The sequence below is a fragment of the Jaculus jaculus genome, chromosome 11 (genome assembly GCF_020740685.1).
Source record: "Jaculus jaculus isolate mJacJac1 chromosome 11, mJacJac1.mat.Y.cur, whole genome shotgun sequence".
Lineage (NCBI taxonomy): Eukaryota > Metazoa > Chordata > Mammalia > Rodentia > Dipodidae > Jaculus > Jaculus jaculus.
Genome location: NC_059112.1, coordinates 79,039,445 through 79,056,733, shown reverse-complemented (window position 1 = coordinate 79,056,733; position 17,289 = coordinate 79,039,445). Strand labels below are relative to the sequence as shown.

General features: G+C 36.3%; 1 pseudogene; it reads right to left on the bottom strand.

Moving 5' to 3' along the window:
• Nucleotides 1-17,289, bottom strand: part of LOC101594526 — a 564,925-nt pseudogene that overhangs the window by 65,267 nt on the left and 482,369 nt on the right.

Here is a 17,289-nt window from a genome sequence, read left to right as displayed (position 1 = left end):
TAAACAATTTTTTTAACCTGACATAGCCCTATTCTGCACGTCAACTGTCATCTGAAATGAATTCTGTTTCTAATTCATCTTCATAAATAATGCAGCTAATTGAAAGGTAGTTACAATGAAAGTCTTTAACCTCTTTCATCTTCAATTTGAGGGCAATCTCTCCATTTCCTAAAAAGAATCTTGTACTCCCTTCATAAAATAAAACTCAGACTTCACTGATCAGAACACAAAGATTAAAAAAAAAATGAACTCATTGTGTGAAGACCACTATATCTAATGGGTTTCTCTAAGTTATTTAGTAAGTTTAGCATTTTCTTAAAATGTAAAGTCATAAAAATCTGATAAAGAATTCAAGCACAAAGTTTCACTAAGGATGTATTTTTTAGCTTCTCAGTTGTACACATACCCTTTTCTTGTCACACAACTTCTATATATCTGTTAACTAAAATGTAACAGTGGGGCACCTTGTAGTCAGGGTTCTTGGGAAGAGCAAACTCAGTAGATTTAAGATATATTACAAAGGCAATTTATTAGAATGGCCTTGTAATCCATAGTAAATCTACATGATACAGGCTGGGTAGATCAACAATGGCTGGAGACACAGAGAACACCCTAGCTGCTCAGACCACGAGGTTGCATGCTCAGTCTGTACCTGGCAATGAAGGGTTAAGTCCACATTGGATGGCAGCTGAAGCTGGGTTGCAGGTCAGTGAAGGATGGCAGCAACAGAGTAGATGCCATCGCTAGCATGAAGTAAAGGTAGGCAGGTGGTAGCAGGATTGCTCTTCCCCCAGACCTCTTCCTATCTGGGCCGCAATTTGAAAGCGCTGCCCGCTCACAAGAAGGTCTTCATCCCTAAGTTAATCTTCCCAGAAATACCCTCATAGACCTGTCTAGAGGTCCTAATCCAATCGAGTAGAGAGTGGATATTAATCATCACATACCACACAGAAACTTTACACCACAGTTCTAGGGTATCCTTTCTTCTTTCCTTCATTTAGTGGAATAAAAAGGGAGCATTTAACAAAATCAGATCCTAACTATTACAAGCAAGTCAAAATGAGTATCTGTTGTACTAATGATAGAAGTAATTAAAATTTTCATTATCTAAGGTGTCTCTATCAGACATCAGAGATTGCATTTGTTTACTTTTGAGTTGGAAATATTAATAAACCTAGATGCTAAAGGTATCAAGGAGAGGAAATGGAACTATGCAAGCATTTAAATTTTAAATTATTCAATTAGTTTACCTTTGTGAGAAGGCCAATTTGAACAAATACATTAGAAGGAGGACATGATTATGAATGGCTATTTGAGATGAGCATCTTTCACATCACTGTAATTAAAATTGAAAATTCAAAACAGATTTGAGAAGTGTGTCAAGTTAAAACTAAAATCTTCCAAGTACTTTAACATGTAGATCACATAGCTAAGAGTAAAGGTTTAGATAACGTGTATTAGCATCTAGACTCTGATGGTTAAAGATACTTTAAATAGATGAGTTGGTTTCATTATATCGTTCCATAATAAAAAGATCAACAAATATGAACTATTTAGAGGTAGCATATAATTTCATTTATTTATGAGAGAGAGAGAAAGAGAGAGAGTGAGAGAGATAGAGAGCATGCTAGAGCCTCCAGCCTCTGCAAACAAACTCCAGATACTTGTGTTCCCTTGAGCATCCAGCTTACGGGAGTTCTGGGCAGTTGAACTTTAGCCCTTAGGCTTCACAGGCAAGCCCTTTAACCACTGAGCCATCTCTCCAGCCCAAGATGGTATATTTTTAACAGAGAATACTGACAAAATTTCAAAAACCATAAATGCTGGAACAAAGACAAGTCATTTCCTAAGGAGTAAATCTATCTAAGTGAATTTCTTGTCTCTTAATATTCTGTGAAATATTGAGGCAATCCTTAGGATGTATGAAGTAATATTCTAACTACATCAGAGATATTTCCTCACAGTGAAAATAATAAAACATTATGGAGTAGACTGGAAGAGAGATACCTGTTAGGAGCCGCGCAGATGCTATTACAAGCTGGCGCCGGTTTCTGGCCTCTTATTGGTCACAGCTGGTGTAAATTTAGCACAGTGCGCATGCTCCAACCCGTTGCGGGCCGATGCTAATGAGGCATCCAGAAAGTAACCAATCACTGGTGGCCACATATCCACAGTTGACCAATCATTTGTGGGTAAGCAGCCTAAACCCTATATAAACAGTTGCCTTTCGTGGTTCTGGGTCTTCGCGTCTTCGCATCTAGCAGTTTGGCAGTCCCTAATAAAGTGTGTTCAGAAGAATCCTGATTGTGGCGTCCTCCTTGCTGGCGAGGCGGGCGTGACAAGTGGTGCCGAAACCCGGGAATTGAAGAACATCTTGCACCAGCGAAGACCCCTGTTTTAAGGAGGATTCAGAACTGACACACGGGACGGACGGATCCGGACTTTTTTCTGAGAGGTATGCTGCCCTGGGAGGTTGATGCTATTGTTATGATTTTCTTCTTGCCCTGTGTGCTCATTAAAGTGAAAGAGGGCCAGAGGACTTTAGCGGAACATCAGGACAGTATGTCAGAAACAGAAAAAAGGGAACAAAAAGGAAAACAGAATAAAAGGAAGGAACAAAATGTAATGAAGGTTAATGGTAAAAAGAAAACTAAGGTTAATGGTAAAAAGAAAACTAAGGTTAAAGATTTAGAAGGTAATAAAAGGAAGGAACAAAATGTAATGAAGGTTAATGGTAAAAAGAAAACTAAGGTTAATGGTAAAAAGAAAACTAAGGTTAAAGATTTAGAAGGTAATAAAAGGAAGGAACAAAATGTAATGAAGGTTAATGGTAAAAAGAAAACTAAGGTTAATGGTAAAAAGAAAACTAAGGTTAAAGATTTAGAAGGTAATAAAAGGAAGGAAAAAAATGTAATGAAGGGTAATGGTAAAAAGGAAACTAAGGTTAATGGTAAAAAGGAAACTAAGGTTAAAGATTTAGAAGGTAATAAAAGGAAGGAACAAAATGTAATGAAGGGTAATGATAAAAAGAAAGAAAGAAAGAAAGAAAGAAGGAAAGAAAGAAAGAAAGAAAGAAAGAAAGAAAGAAAGAAAGAAGGAAAGAAAGAAGGAAGGAAAGAAAGAAAGAAAGAAGGAAAGAAAGAAAGAATATGTTAGGAGCCGCGCAGATGCTATTACAAGCTGGCGCCGGTTTCTGGCCTCTTATTGGTCACAGCTGGTGTAAATTTAGCACAGTGCGCATGCTCCAACCCGTTGCGGGCCGATGCTAATGAGGCATCCAGAAAGTAACCAATCACTGGTGGCCACATATCCACAGTTGACCAATCATTTGTGGGTAAGCAGCCTAAACCCTATATAAACAGTTGCCTTTCGTGGTTCTGGGTCTTCGCGTCTTCGCGTCTTAGCATCTAGCAGTTTGGCAGTCCCTAATAAAGTGTGTTCAGAAGAATCCTGATTGTGGCGTCCTCCTTGCTGGCGAGGCGGGCGTGACAAGTGGTGCCGAAACCCCGGGAATTGAAGAACATCTTGCACCAGCGAAGACCCCTGTTTTAAGGAGGATTCAGAACTGACACACGGGACGGACGGATCCGGACTTTTTTCTGAGAGGTATGCTGCCCTGGGAGGTTGATGCTATTGTTATGATTTTCTTCTTGCCCTGTGTGCTCATTAAAGTGAAAGAGGGCCAGAGGACTTTAGCGGAACATCAGGACAGTATGTCAGAAACAGAAAAAAGGGAACAAAAAGGAAAACAGAATAAAAGGAAGGAACAAAATGTAATGAAGGTTAATGGTAAAAAGAAAACTAAGGTTAATGGTAAAAAGAAAACTAAGGTTAAAGATTTAGAAGGTAATAAAAGGAAGGAACAAAATGTAATGAAGGTTAATGGTAAAAAGAAAACTAAGGTTAATGGTAAAAAGAAAACTAAGGTTAAAGATTTAGAAGGTAATAAAAGGAAGGAACAAAATGTAATGAAGGTTAATGGTAAAAAGAAAACTAAGGTTAATGGTAAAAAGAAAACTAAGGTTAAAGATTTAGAAGGTAATAAAAGGAAGGAAAAAAATGTAATGAAGGGTAATGGTAAAAAGGAAACTAAGGTTAATGGTAAAAAGGAAACTAAGGTTAAAGATTTAGAAGGTAATAAAAGGAAGGAACAAAATGTAATGAAGGGTAATGATAAAAAGAAAGAAAGAAAGAAAGAAAGAAGGAAAGAAAGAAAGAAAGAAAGAAAGAAAGAAAGAAAGAAAGAAAGAAAGAAGGAAAGAAAGAAGGAAGGAAAGAAAGAAAGAAAGAAGGAAAGAAAGAAAGAAAGAAGGAAAGAAAGAAGGAAAGAAAGAAAGAAAGAAGGAAAAGAAGGAAAGAAGGAAAGAAAGAAGGAAAGAAAGAAGGAAAGAAAGAAAGAAAGAAGGAAAGAAAGAAAGAAGGAAAGAAGGAAAGAAGGAAAGAAGGAAAGAAAGAAAGAAGGAAAGAAGGAAAGAAGGAAAGAAGGAAAGAAAGAAGGAAAGAAGGAAAGAAGGAAAGAAGGAAAGAAGGAAAGAAAGAAAGAAAGAAAGAAAGAAGGAAAGAAAGAAAGAAGGAGAGAAAGAAAGAAAGAAAGAAAGAAGTACTGAGATACATGGAGGGAACTTCTTTCTGCAAGCCAAAAGAAATATTTTAAAGGACCCCTGCCCTCTGATACAGTAGGCTTGGTGCTAGGACGTTCATCTTCAGCTCTGAAAGGCTTAATTGTTCACCCTGGAGTTATAGATGAGGATTATGAAGGACAAGTAAAAATTCTGTGCTCTTCCCCTAGAGGGATATCTTCTATTTCCTGTGGGGATTGTATTGCTCAGCTTTTAGTATTGCCTAGCCTACATGGCTTGTTCCCTTATAAAAAGGATATTAGAGGAACAAAAGGTCTTGGATCCTCCAGAGGAGGATGTGCCTATGTCTCACTGGATCTGGATGAAAGACCAACCTTGGAGTTAATTATTCAAGGAAAAATTTTCTCTGGTATTTTAGATACGGGAGCAGATACTAGTATTATCTCCACCAAATGGTGGCCTTCTAATTGGCCTGTCAATCAGTCTTCACAAACCTTACAAGGGTTGGGATATGAGTCTTCTCCTAGTATAAGTGCTCAGGCTTTAAGATGGAGGGATCATGAAGGACGTGCGGGAGAATTCATACCATATGTACTCCCTTTACCAGTAAATTTGTGGGGACGAGATATTTTACATCAGATGAAGTTTAAATTGACTAATGATTACTCTAATCAGAGTCAACAAATTATGAGAGATATGGGGTGTGTTCCAGAAAAAGGATTAGGAAAAAATGTCACAAGGAAGTCCAGAGCCTGTGACTGGTACTCAAAAATTAGATCGAAAAGGACTGGGTTTTTCCTAGGGGCCATTGAGGATGCTTTGCCCATACCCTGGGTGACGGAGGCACCTGTGTGGGTACCCCAATGGCCTCTCACCTCCGAGAAATTAAGAGCAGCAAAAGAACTTGTGCAGGAACAATTAACTATTTCTCTAGCTCTTTTTACACTTAATTTTTTAAATTTGGACGTGATGGGTAGGTCAGCAGCAGACAGGCATTGTCTGCCACCATCACCAGTTTCAGAAAAAATAAAATGGAAGGATGTTATGTCTAATCAATGGAAGGGCCCGGATCTTGTTTTAATAAGATCCAGGGGAGCTGTTTGTGTTTTTCCACAGGATCAAGACAATCCCATTTGGGTTCCTGCCAGACTGACGCGAGTGGTCGAGGAGAGTCCAGAAAAGGATGAGGATCGTGATTGCTGTGCTGATGATATTGCCCCTGTTCAACCTGCTGGGGATATGGACAGAACCCCTTTGGGGAATACTCTCAGTATTCCCAAAACCTCTACCTGTAATACATGAAGCTGTTCTCCTAGTTCTATGACTTTGTTTAGAAAAGAGATTTTGGGATTACTACAGCCATTGTGGCTGCTATTACTATATGCTGTTCTCCTAGTTCTATGACATTGTTTAGAATCAAAAGATTTTGGGATTACTACAGCCATTGTGGCTGCTATTACTATATGCTGTTCTCCTAGTTCTATGACATTGTTTAGAATCAAAAGAGATTTTGGGATTACTACAGCCATTGTGGCTGCTATTACTATACAAATTGCGGCGACTTTGAATAATTTATCAGCTAATGTAGCTAATACTTTGGATGTTCAAACTTCTATTAATTGGACTGGATATAGAAAGCTACCCTTTATTTGAAGGAATGGGCTGGAATGGGTTCCATGATGCTGTTTATGATTGCTGCTGCAATCGGGTGTTTTTGGTGTTTCTGTAAATTAAGACTCAGAGACAATGCTATGCTAGTGCAAGCATTTGCTGCACTGGAATCAGGACATTCACCTAATGCTTGATTGATAACTCTGAAACAATAGGGAGCTGAAACCAGTGATTGGTGCTTACTCTGGGCCTCGTTGGTACCTGCATGATGTGCCTGTGTGTAATTTTGCTATTGCTTGACCTGGACGTTTTCTCCCTTCGTTTGAGCTGTCTTGTGGCCTTTGCACCCTGAGAGCTTATTCTCATTGCACCAGGTTAGGCATAAGACTTTTAGTTTTATTTCACACTCAGCCTTTGCACATCCCTGAGGAATAACTCATTGCACAGGATAAGGTGAGTTGTGAGTTTTCCAAGGCCTTATAACCTTGATCGCCTGTTGCCAGAAGTGGGAAAGGCTAGATCGGTGATTTGGTCCCTTGGTGTCTAAATAATAAAAAAAGGAAGGGGGATATGTTAGGAGCCGCGCAGATGCTATTACAAGCTGGCGCCGGTTTCTGGCCTCTTATTGGTCACAGCTGGTGTAAATTTAGCACAGTGCGCATGCTCCAACCCGTTGCGGGCCGATGCTAATGAGGCATCCAGAAAGTAACCAATCACTGGTGGCCACATATCCACAGTTGACCAATCATTTGTGGGTAAGCAGCCTAAACCCTATATAAACAGTTGCCTTTCGTGGTTCTGGGTCTTCGCGTCTTCGCATCTAGCAGTTTGGCAGTCCCTAATAAAGTGTGTTCAGAAGAATCCTGATTGTGGCGTCCTCCTTGCTGGCGAGGCGGGCGTGACAGATACCTGAAGGAGAAAATAAAAAGAAGTGCTGATTCACAGAGAGGATGTCAAACAACAGAATGAGAGTAGAGTGCAGCCACTGAAACTGGGCATTGCACTGACTGCACTGTTCTGAGCCAAGAGAATATTTAGAAAAAAATAAGTCAGTGACAGTGTCAAAGGCCAAGTGTAGAATTTTGACTGGACAATTGGGAAGTCAGCATTGCCTTTCATATGGCCTGAGAGGGATGTGTGTGTGTGGTGTGTGAATGCATGCATGTATAACAATATGCCATTAAAACAACATATATAACCTGGCATTTAAGATATAGAAAAGAGAATTACTTTTTCTGGAGTCATAGAGAAAGCTTAATAGGACAGATGACATTTAATGTGAAACATGGTAAGTAGAATTTTGACAGACAGAGATGATTCAGGGTGATGAGATCTAGCCCAGGTTAAGACATGTAAGTAGAAAAGGACATGGCTGACAGAGAACTGAGAGTATTCTGGTTTGTGGGCACTTGTCACAGAACTTTAGGAGAGAGTGCTATAATATACCTATTTGCAGATTAGTAACATAATGCCACTTTTTGTTATCACTAGCTGTTGTGAAAATACATCATTTTAATCTTTGACCTTATTTATTAAAATAGTGTAAAATTTTATTTATTATAAAATTTATATATATAAATTGATATATTTTTATAAATTTTCTTAGCCTATCCTATTGTAATTCTCACAAATTTAAAAGAAGTGAACTAGTACTGAGATTAGTAGGATGTTCCTGAAAATTGTCTTTCATTCTCAGTGTATATATCTTGATTTCTAATTCTGTGATTTGTTAATCTCTTAGTGAGTAGAATGGATGAGATTATGTCTCAGATTCCTTCTAGATATAATTCTCTGATTGAGAAAACAGTGTTTTCTCAGAAACACCAAAGTATGTATCTTCTAAAAAACATCATGTAAGTTACATTTTTATAATTTAGAAATAATAAAGTTCTCAAGGTTGGGTTTCCTCAAGTCTAAATTAATTAAATATTTTTATTAAAAATCAGATCTATACAGGATAGTTATACTGCATAATCCAATAATTATAGTTGACAGGTGATTTATAATGAATTAGTGATATGGGAAATTTTGTAAAATTATAACACCTTAAAGTTTAAGTTATTTTAAGACCACTACAAAATTCTCTATCAGGCAAAGCAGGGTGTAGAGAGATTTAGTGACTTTCTGTGTGTTCTATGTCTGCTTTGTTTCCACTACACTACTGAGTCCTAGGTCTACACAGAAGAAATTTAATATAGAAACTAATATACTATAAGACAGCTTCATAATATAATGATATTCATGGTATTGTTCTCTGCATATACTTTCTATCTTATTCGTATTTGTGTATGTGGATGTGTGTGTGTGTTCATTTGTGTATATGTGCATGTGTGTGTGCAGGTGTATGTGAACATGCCTATGGAGACCAGAGGTTAACAATATGTATCTTACAAAAAATCTCTCCCCACCTTATTTATTGAGACAGGGTCTTTCACTGGACCTAGAGCCCACCAATATGGCAAACCTAGCTGGCCAGCTTATTTTCAGAGAGCCTTCCGTCTCACCTATAGATCCCTGGTATTACAAGTGTGCACTGGCAAGCCTTGCATTTTTACATGGGTGCTATGGATTGGAGCTCAGGCCATCACACCTGCATGGCAAGTGCTGTACTGAGGGAGGTGTCATCCCTGCCCTCCCTGTACACTTTTTAAGAAGTGTATTTAAGGACAAAAATATATGTGTGATGTTTTTAGGTGTCATGAACACCTTTAAAATTTTGAGGAAAAATTTAGGCCCTTGTCTTTAGAAAGAGTTTGTATTCCAAAACTTTGCAGGCCAATAATTTCTCTTCAAATGAGTACATTATGGCTAAGATCACTAATTTTACTGGAATCTCATTTTATTTGCAATCCAATAAAGATTTTGTGAGGAACTAAGTGATCCATATAGTCCCAAAACTCAGTGTATGTGCAGCTAGAAGGCATCGACATTTCCAGGAAACTTAACAACTGCTGGGCTCCCAGTCTAATAGCATCTGTTGAATGACATCTAGGTGGTTAAAGTTTGAAATTGCTACAGTCATGAAATTTACAATTCTCATTTCCTAGTCATGATGTATATATGAATAAATTTGGGGTTGAAGAGATTGCTCAGTGGTTAAGGCACTTAACTGAAAAGTCTAATGACTTGAGTGTGATTATCTAGTACCCACATAAATTCAGATGCATCTGGAGTTCTTTTGCAGTGACAGGAGGCTCTGGCAGGCCCATACTCTCTCTGTGTGTCTGTCTCCCATTTCTTTGTCTCTCTCTTCCCTGGCAAATAAATAAATAAAAATTTAAAAACAAATAATACTTTTGTATACTGTATTGAAAGTCTGCATGGGAAGAACAGCATTGTGGCCATGTATCTAAAGAGTAAGACATGGTTTTTAGGAAATAGAGATAGAAAAGACTAATCAGGGGCTGGAAGAAATGGCTTAGTGATTAGGGCACTTGCCTGCAAAGCCAAAGGAACTAGGTTCAATTCCCCAGGACTCATGTAAGCCAGAATCACAAGGGGACGCATGCATCTGGAGTTCATTTACAGCTGCTGGAGGTCCTGGCATGCCCATTCTCCCCTCTCTCTCTCTCTTTCTCCCTCTCAAATAAATAAAGAAAAATAAAATATTTTTAAAAACACTAATCATTATATCCTTATTTAATTCCACATTTAGCCTGACATCGTTAACACTAAACTTGAAAAGTCAAGAAAAGTGATGATATAGTATAAAGGAAAACTAACTGGTTGGAATAGTTAAAAACTACCAGGGTTTAGTAAAGTAATTTTATCTGTAAACATTTAGATTGTGTCTCAAGGATTTATTTTGCCTTATCGCAAGACCAGATATTATTTGTTTATATAAGTCACTACACTGAAAAATAACTTTATACTAGATATAGAAGTTCAGCAGGTTAGCCTTTACTGATACTTATCTCATTTGCATATATAAATTGTCCTGCTGCTTCTCATGCCTTTGGCTCAAAGAACTTCTAGTGGCAGCTTGAAGTTGTTACTACCATGAGATGATCTTAGACAGTATTAGGAATGGAAAGAGGAACCCTCTTGCTAATGCCATTAATTTTGGAAGAAAAAGAAGAGATATCAATTAAGTAAACATGCATGGGATGCTATTTCACAACTTGTGCTTACTGCAGACATGATCATTGTGAATTGTAGTCCCTGAATATAAGGATCTGACTTCTAGTTGTAATTTCACTTGATTTTGAAAATTTCCCTTCTCCTTCACTTATCCCTATATATATATTTTTTTGCTCTAATCACTGTTTTGTCATAATATCAAAATCAGACCAATGATTAAAATCTTTGTCTCTTTTCCTGTGTTTCTCTCAAAATAGCAATATATGTTAGAAAACTGATACTAGTGATTTATATACCAAGTTTCACAATTATAAAATATTTTATAAGACACTAATAATTTTGTGAGGACAAATATTTAACAAAATTCATATAAATAAGTATAGCAATTAAACTGTCCTATACTATGTGCTATAAATATAGGTGTTTTAAATATGAGGACCTGAGATAAAATTAGAATGTATCATTAAAATACATGAGGATCATGACTCATTGAAATAAAACACTTTTATGTAAATTTTGTGTAAATAGCAAGGAACATTGATAATCAAGTGGGGAAGAATATTTTTAAAACTTTATTCCTATTTTGTTTATAATAGAAGCATATGCTTACTTCCTAAAACATAAAATTCAGAATCATACAGAGGCGATAAAGAGGATAACACTAATCTTACCACCTAAAATTTATATTTAAAACATTTTAATGAAGAATAAATATACTGTAACCTATATTTATAGAAATAGTTTTAATTACACTTGAGTAATTTTAAGTTCTTTGGCATATAGTAAATTATAATTTTGCTTGTGAATGTTAATTTTTAAAAATATTTTCTTCCTTATCTTCTATGTCTTTCCATCTTTTAACAGTGAAATGCCTTTTATATTCTACAAGGTAGAATTGAACTTGAAAACTATCTGCTTCTGTAGATATTTTACAATAGAAAAATCTTTCCATTTTGCCCCTTACATCATGGACAGGTCGATTTTCATTGAAAATGGCTTCAAGCTGGCTCTAATATTTACTCACTTATGCAGGTGCGTCTGTCAGCATGGAGTTTGTATCCCAAACCACACTCACAGTGGAAGGTGCCCGGAGTGTTAATGCAGCTCTGCTGGCAGCCTCCATTCACGAGCATACATTCATCGACATCTAGAGGAGGAAGACAGATGGCCAGATTGCAATGTCATTCCAATGTCAGCTTCGGAGAAGTGGCATAATATTTCTTTGATACACAGTATGTGTTACATTGCACAAAGGCACCATCTCTGTTACCACAAATCTATGCTTGTTTGATCCATTTTGCTCCACTATGTAAACAAGCAAATGTAGATAGAAACCTTATAGAGCTTTTTTTTTTTTTTAAGCCCAGTCACTATGAACATGGGGATTGTCTCACAATTTTTCATTATACACATACTGACTAATTAGACAGATCTTAGATATAGATATTTCCTTGGGGAAGAAAAACTGGAGGAGAGAATTACAATGAGCTACTATATCTGGAGCAGCACACACCAGTAGATAAACACCTATTATTGGTTTGACACTGCTGAATAAAGCCAGTAATGGAGTTAAGACCTTGAATCTCCTTCTCATGTGTTGTGGTTGACATCAAAGAAAGAACAGATGAATGCAAATAAACCTGTGGTTTTGGTGTACTAAAAAATGTGTAAGTTCATTTGCTCCCCTGATTCAGCTTCTCATTCAAGTTGCTGTTTTCTGAAATATTATGTTTATATGAAAAATGGTTTAGATTTTAGAATAAAATAGAAAGAAGATGAGAGATATTAGTGATTCCCAAGTTTTATGATTGGTCATGGTCATGACATGAATGTTATTCACTTTTCATTGAAAAAAAATTTACTTTCTCAGTACATGGACTTTCTTGTACAAAACTCAATCAGGACTTGTATATCTAAAACCACAAGAAATTCTCCCCAGTCTTATACAGGGTTTTCATATAGACAGTGAAAAGCTTCTAAAATTTCTTGCTTGCATGGTTGTAGTCCCAATATTCTGGATGCTCAGGCTGGAGGATCCTGAGTTCCAGGCCACAGCAGTATGAACTTGTGGGTAAGAGAAAAGAAGAGGAAGAGAGAGACCAAAAGATGGGGATAAACCTACATATAGATATCTTTTGGAAATATTCACATAAACAATTATCTTTGGGCTCAGAAATCTAGGTTTATAAAGGAAGCATGTGTCTCAGGTAGAGAACAGCCTGAGTCTTTTTCCTGCCCTGAAATCCAGAGTGTCTGGCAAAGAATATTTGCATGAATATAAGTGAACTGCTAGACAATTAGCTTTACAACAAGGAACATTAATACCACAGGAAGAAGAAATAATAAGAATAAAATAATAAAATAATAAAAATAAATAATAAAATAATAAAAGAAGAAAATGATAGAATAGCACCTTTTCATGTCAGAATTGGAAGATCTATAAGAAGCCTTTCTACAGAAATAAATAATCCAGCATATGGTCAGGGGGAAGAAAAAGTGGTTTTTTTTCTCTCTCTATTATTTTTGATTACTAGGCACTGTTTTTATTTAATATTATTTTATTTTGGGGGTGGTTGGAATTTTTTATAAGAAAGACAAAGAGAAATTGTGAGGGATAATTGGTGTGCCAGGGCCACTAGCCACTGAAGTCAAACTCCAGACGTATGTGCCATCTTGTGCATATGTGTATCCTTGTGAGAGTCACTTTGTGTATATAGCTTACTGGGGATCTGGAGAGCTGAACATGGGTCCTTAGGCTTTGCAGGCAAGTGCCTTACCCTCTAAGCCATATTTCCAGCCCTAGTATATTTTTCCTAAATAAAAATAACAAAAAACTGCAAGGGATATAGGTCACATCCCACATTTTAAAACCACTGATTCAATTTTTTTACATGATTCAGTATTTTCCCTTCAATAATAATATATTCTGTTGAAGTTCCTGATGCTTTTTAAAATAAATTTTATTTCTAAGATAAATATTAACAATGTGTCAAAGTATTAGAATTTTTATTGTATTTTGAGTCTTTGATAACCAACTTCTAGTTCTTTTCCATATAAACTAATGTTAACCCAGAATTCCCCATTTATTGCCTGTTTGTGCATGGATTTAATATTTATTCAATTTAAATTTTTATCTCTCTCTATTTGGGGTATTATTCTGCAAAGTTGTGATATAATCCTGACTCTTAACTCTGTCAGTCTCATCCTTAGGCTCCTTCCCACGTCTTTTATTTTGAACATATAAATCATACTCAGTTCCCAAGGCTATTATGTTTTACATACATAAATGACTTTGCCATGATATGAATTATGGTGTACCATTTATATATTTTTAGATATAGCAAAAAGTACCTGAAAGTATGTGCACAGATTTAAGAAGCTGCTTCTGAGCAGAGAAAAACATGAATGTTTTCAGTGTTGAGGGGGTGTCAAATAGAAAGATTTTTGCCATATCTCTGGTGCTCTAGTTGGTGTAAGAAAACATTATTTAGGTATTACGTACATAAGGAAAAGTAACTTTAGTGGAAAACATTATACTCTGACCACCTCAACCAACCCACTTATCAAATTTTAAGATTTTTCTCCATCAAAAGCAGTGAAAATAAGAAAAGAAAATCACAGCCTATTCTTAACATGACAGTATGCAAATTTTTCAGTGAGCTTTCTTTTAGTAAATGTTAGCATGCTCATAGCATGTTCATAGGCTTAATTTTCATTACAGTTGGAAATAAATATGACACCATATTAGACACACTCACAGAGCAAGAGAGAGATAGAGATAGAGATAGAGAGAGAGAGAGAGAGAGTAGAGAGAAAGGAAGGAAGAGCCAAAAGACAATCTAAAGTTCTGTGTACTTTGAGTCAAAGGGTCTTGGAAAAAATATCATATTATTGAAACTTACTAGTGATTCATCCTTGCCTCCTCAAAATTGATTTCCTCATTGATAACATAATTTAATTAAGAGGATCATGAGGTGGTTGGAATATAAATTTCCTTCATATCCTCAACTGTTTGTGATTAAGCTTCCTATTTAGTGTCTAGCTGACAGAGCCTTTGGAAGGTAGTGCTTTGCTAGAGGAGGTGTGTTGCTGGGGAAAGACCTAGGGGTTGGTGAGCCCAGTCCACTGTGATTAGAGCCAGCTTGCCCTTGCTGTGCACTCCCCACCCCTCATGTAAAGTTGTGAGCCAGCTACATGATTTATTTATTTTTCTTCCTTTATTATGCATAGAATTTGGGTTTAAATCACTAGTTCTTGACATTAAATGTGGATATTAACCAATGGGTAATTATAATTCCACAGACTAGTAAAGTTAAATAAATGGGAGATCATAAAGTGAGAATAGATACAAGGATTAGTGAGCTCTATGGGAATTCAGAGGAGGGAATTCCATTTGCCTCAGTGTGAGAAGGAAATACTGGAGGAAAAAAATGAGAAGTAACTGGCTACAGTCAGTGGGCAATTCAAAAATGTTATTGTTGGCAAGCACACAATCTGGAATTCAGAATTTAGATCTCTCTGGCAGGGGAATTCAGTAGAAGGAAATAAAGCTAGAAAACAAGCATCAAACCTTTAATTCTTGATTCTTTAATTCACTGATATATCATACAGATCAGGGCAGGTTAAGACATAATAGGCTGTGTTCACACAGTAGTAAATCAAACTTAGTAGAAGTTTAAAGAAATATAGTGGTGCAAAATATTAAGCAACTGGTTCAATTTTTTTTTCTTTGTTTTTTTTTTTTCTTTTTTTCCCACTCTTTCAGAAGACAGTGAATTGACAGCTTGTTTTAGTATTCTCTAATCCATAGTTCTAAAACCTGGCAGCACAGAGCCACTGGGTTAGTGGGAAAGATGCTGACACCAAAGGTCAATGCGTTGTCTGACCTCATTGGCTCCTTAAAAGGTCTGGGAATCCAAACATTGCATGAAACATCCAAAGATATTTTAATGTGGAGTTCAAACCAAGGTTACCTGTAAATTGAGGCCTTAATTACTCAGAGAAGTAGTTTAAAGCAGATACTGGCTGTTATCAGTATCTACTTTGATTAGGTGATTAGATGTAGCTCTGGGGATAGAAGCTGAGACCTGTGATTTCTAACAAGGGCCTCTCTGATTCTGATGCAAATGGTCTGTGACCAAAAATGTCACATTAGTTATATTATTTATTTATTTATTTTACAGAGAGAGGGAGAAAGAGAGAGAGAGAGAGAGAGAGAGAGAGAGAGAGAGGAGAGAGAGAATGGGAGTGCTAGGGCCTCCACCAACTGCAAACAAACTCCAGATGCATGCACCCCTTGTGCATCTGGCTAATGTGGGTCCTGGGGAATCGAACCCGAGTCCTTTGGCTTTGCAGGTAAATGCCTAAACTTCTAAGCCATCCCTCCAGCCCCACATTAGTTATAAATGTTAATATTTGGATCATGTTTGTAATTGTTTCACCAAATTAGACCAAATCAGCACAATATATGTAAATGAATATATAAACCAAAATCCGCATAATGTATCTGTTACCTTTTCATTGCTGATACAAAATATTTGATAAAAATCATTTTATGGTAAGAAGATTTTATTTCAGCTTTAGGTTAGACAAGGTGGCAGAAGCCTGGCAGCTGGCCACATTCAGTGGTGTTCATACTTAGCTGACTCTCTCCTTTTTATATAGCTTGGCAACTTGCCCATGAAATGGTGCCACCTACCATTAAGGGGATCTTCCCATCTTAACCTAATAGAGATAGTCCCTCATAGACATGCATAGTGGCTAAACTAATATAGATAATCCCTAGTAGATGATTCTAGGTCCTGTCACATTGATAACTAATATAAACCATAATATATGTTATATGTGTATGTATATATGTACACATGCATATGCACACATAACAATAAAGGAAATTTTATAATATTTAACTATTTATTCAAAACTTCTACATGCAAGCTATCAATATTGTCACTATCAATAAGCTAATAATTATTTCAGGACAATTTTAGCATTATATCATAAATATTATCTTCTGAAAAACACAAAGGAATCTTTAGGTCTTTTCTGATAGAATACCTCTGATACAGAATAAAACTGGGTTAAATTGCCATGTTAGGCACTCATGCTGAAGTTGCCACAAGTTATTTTCTCAAGATTCTGCCCTACAGAGTTAAAAATCAGAAATATCAATATTACATTAAAATGTTATTATCAAGTATACTACATGTGAAGAGACAATTTCTCAAAATTTTTTCTGAGCATTATATCTTCATGTTTGATGCCTACAGAAAGCCTTGCCCTTAGAATTGGAACTCCAGGACACTGTTGAGAATAGCAATAAAGTTATTAGAATTTTTTTCATCATTATCACCATGATATGGACCCATGATTCTACACTATAAAAGACTGTCATAAGGAATCAACTATGCCTGTTATTTTCTTTTTAATATCTTTTCTGCTGTATTTATTCCCTAAACTATTTTCCCAGATGGTCACAGAAAATAATAACTTTAAAAGACTTCACATTCTTATCAGCTGCATTGTGCACGTAAATGCTCCCTAAGATAACAATGGTCTATTGTTGTTACCATACAGTCAAAATTGTTTCATTTTTCTTTCTAGTCATTTACATAGGAACCAGAGCATGTTAAATTATTCTTCCATTTGCCTTTTAATATTCTTTTCTCAGAAACTTGTTGGGAAATAAGCAGTGCTTTCTGTTGAACATTGAATTATAGATGTGTAGGAAGCTTGAAGGAAATATTGAATGGTGTCTGGCAAAAATACAACCAGATTTCCATGGGGGCTAATTTTTACAATGGAAATTACTGTATGTATCAAAAGAACTTTTTCTTATAATCCCTTAGTATGTGACAGAATGAACTCCATAAAGTCACTTTATGGTGTGGCATTCACAATTATAAGTGATTTATGAATGGATGGTTAAATGAATGAGTGGTTTGAGAGTTGTTCACATTATTCCTATCAACCCATATTCACTTAGAAATCCCCCAAACTTTTGTCTTTGTCCTCTCTC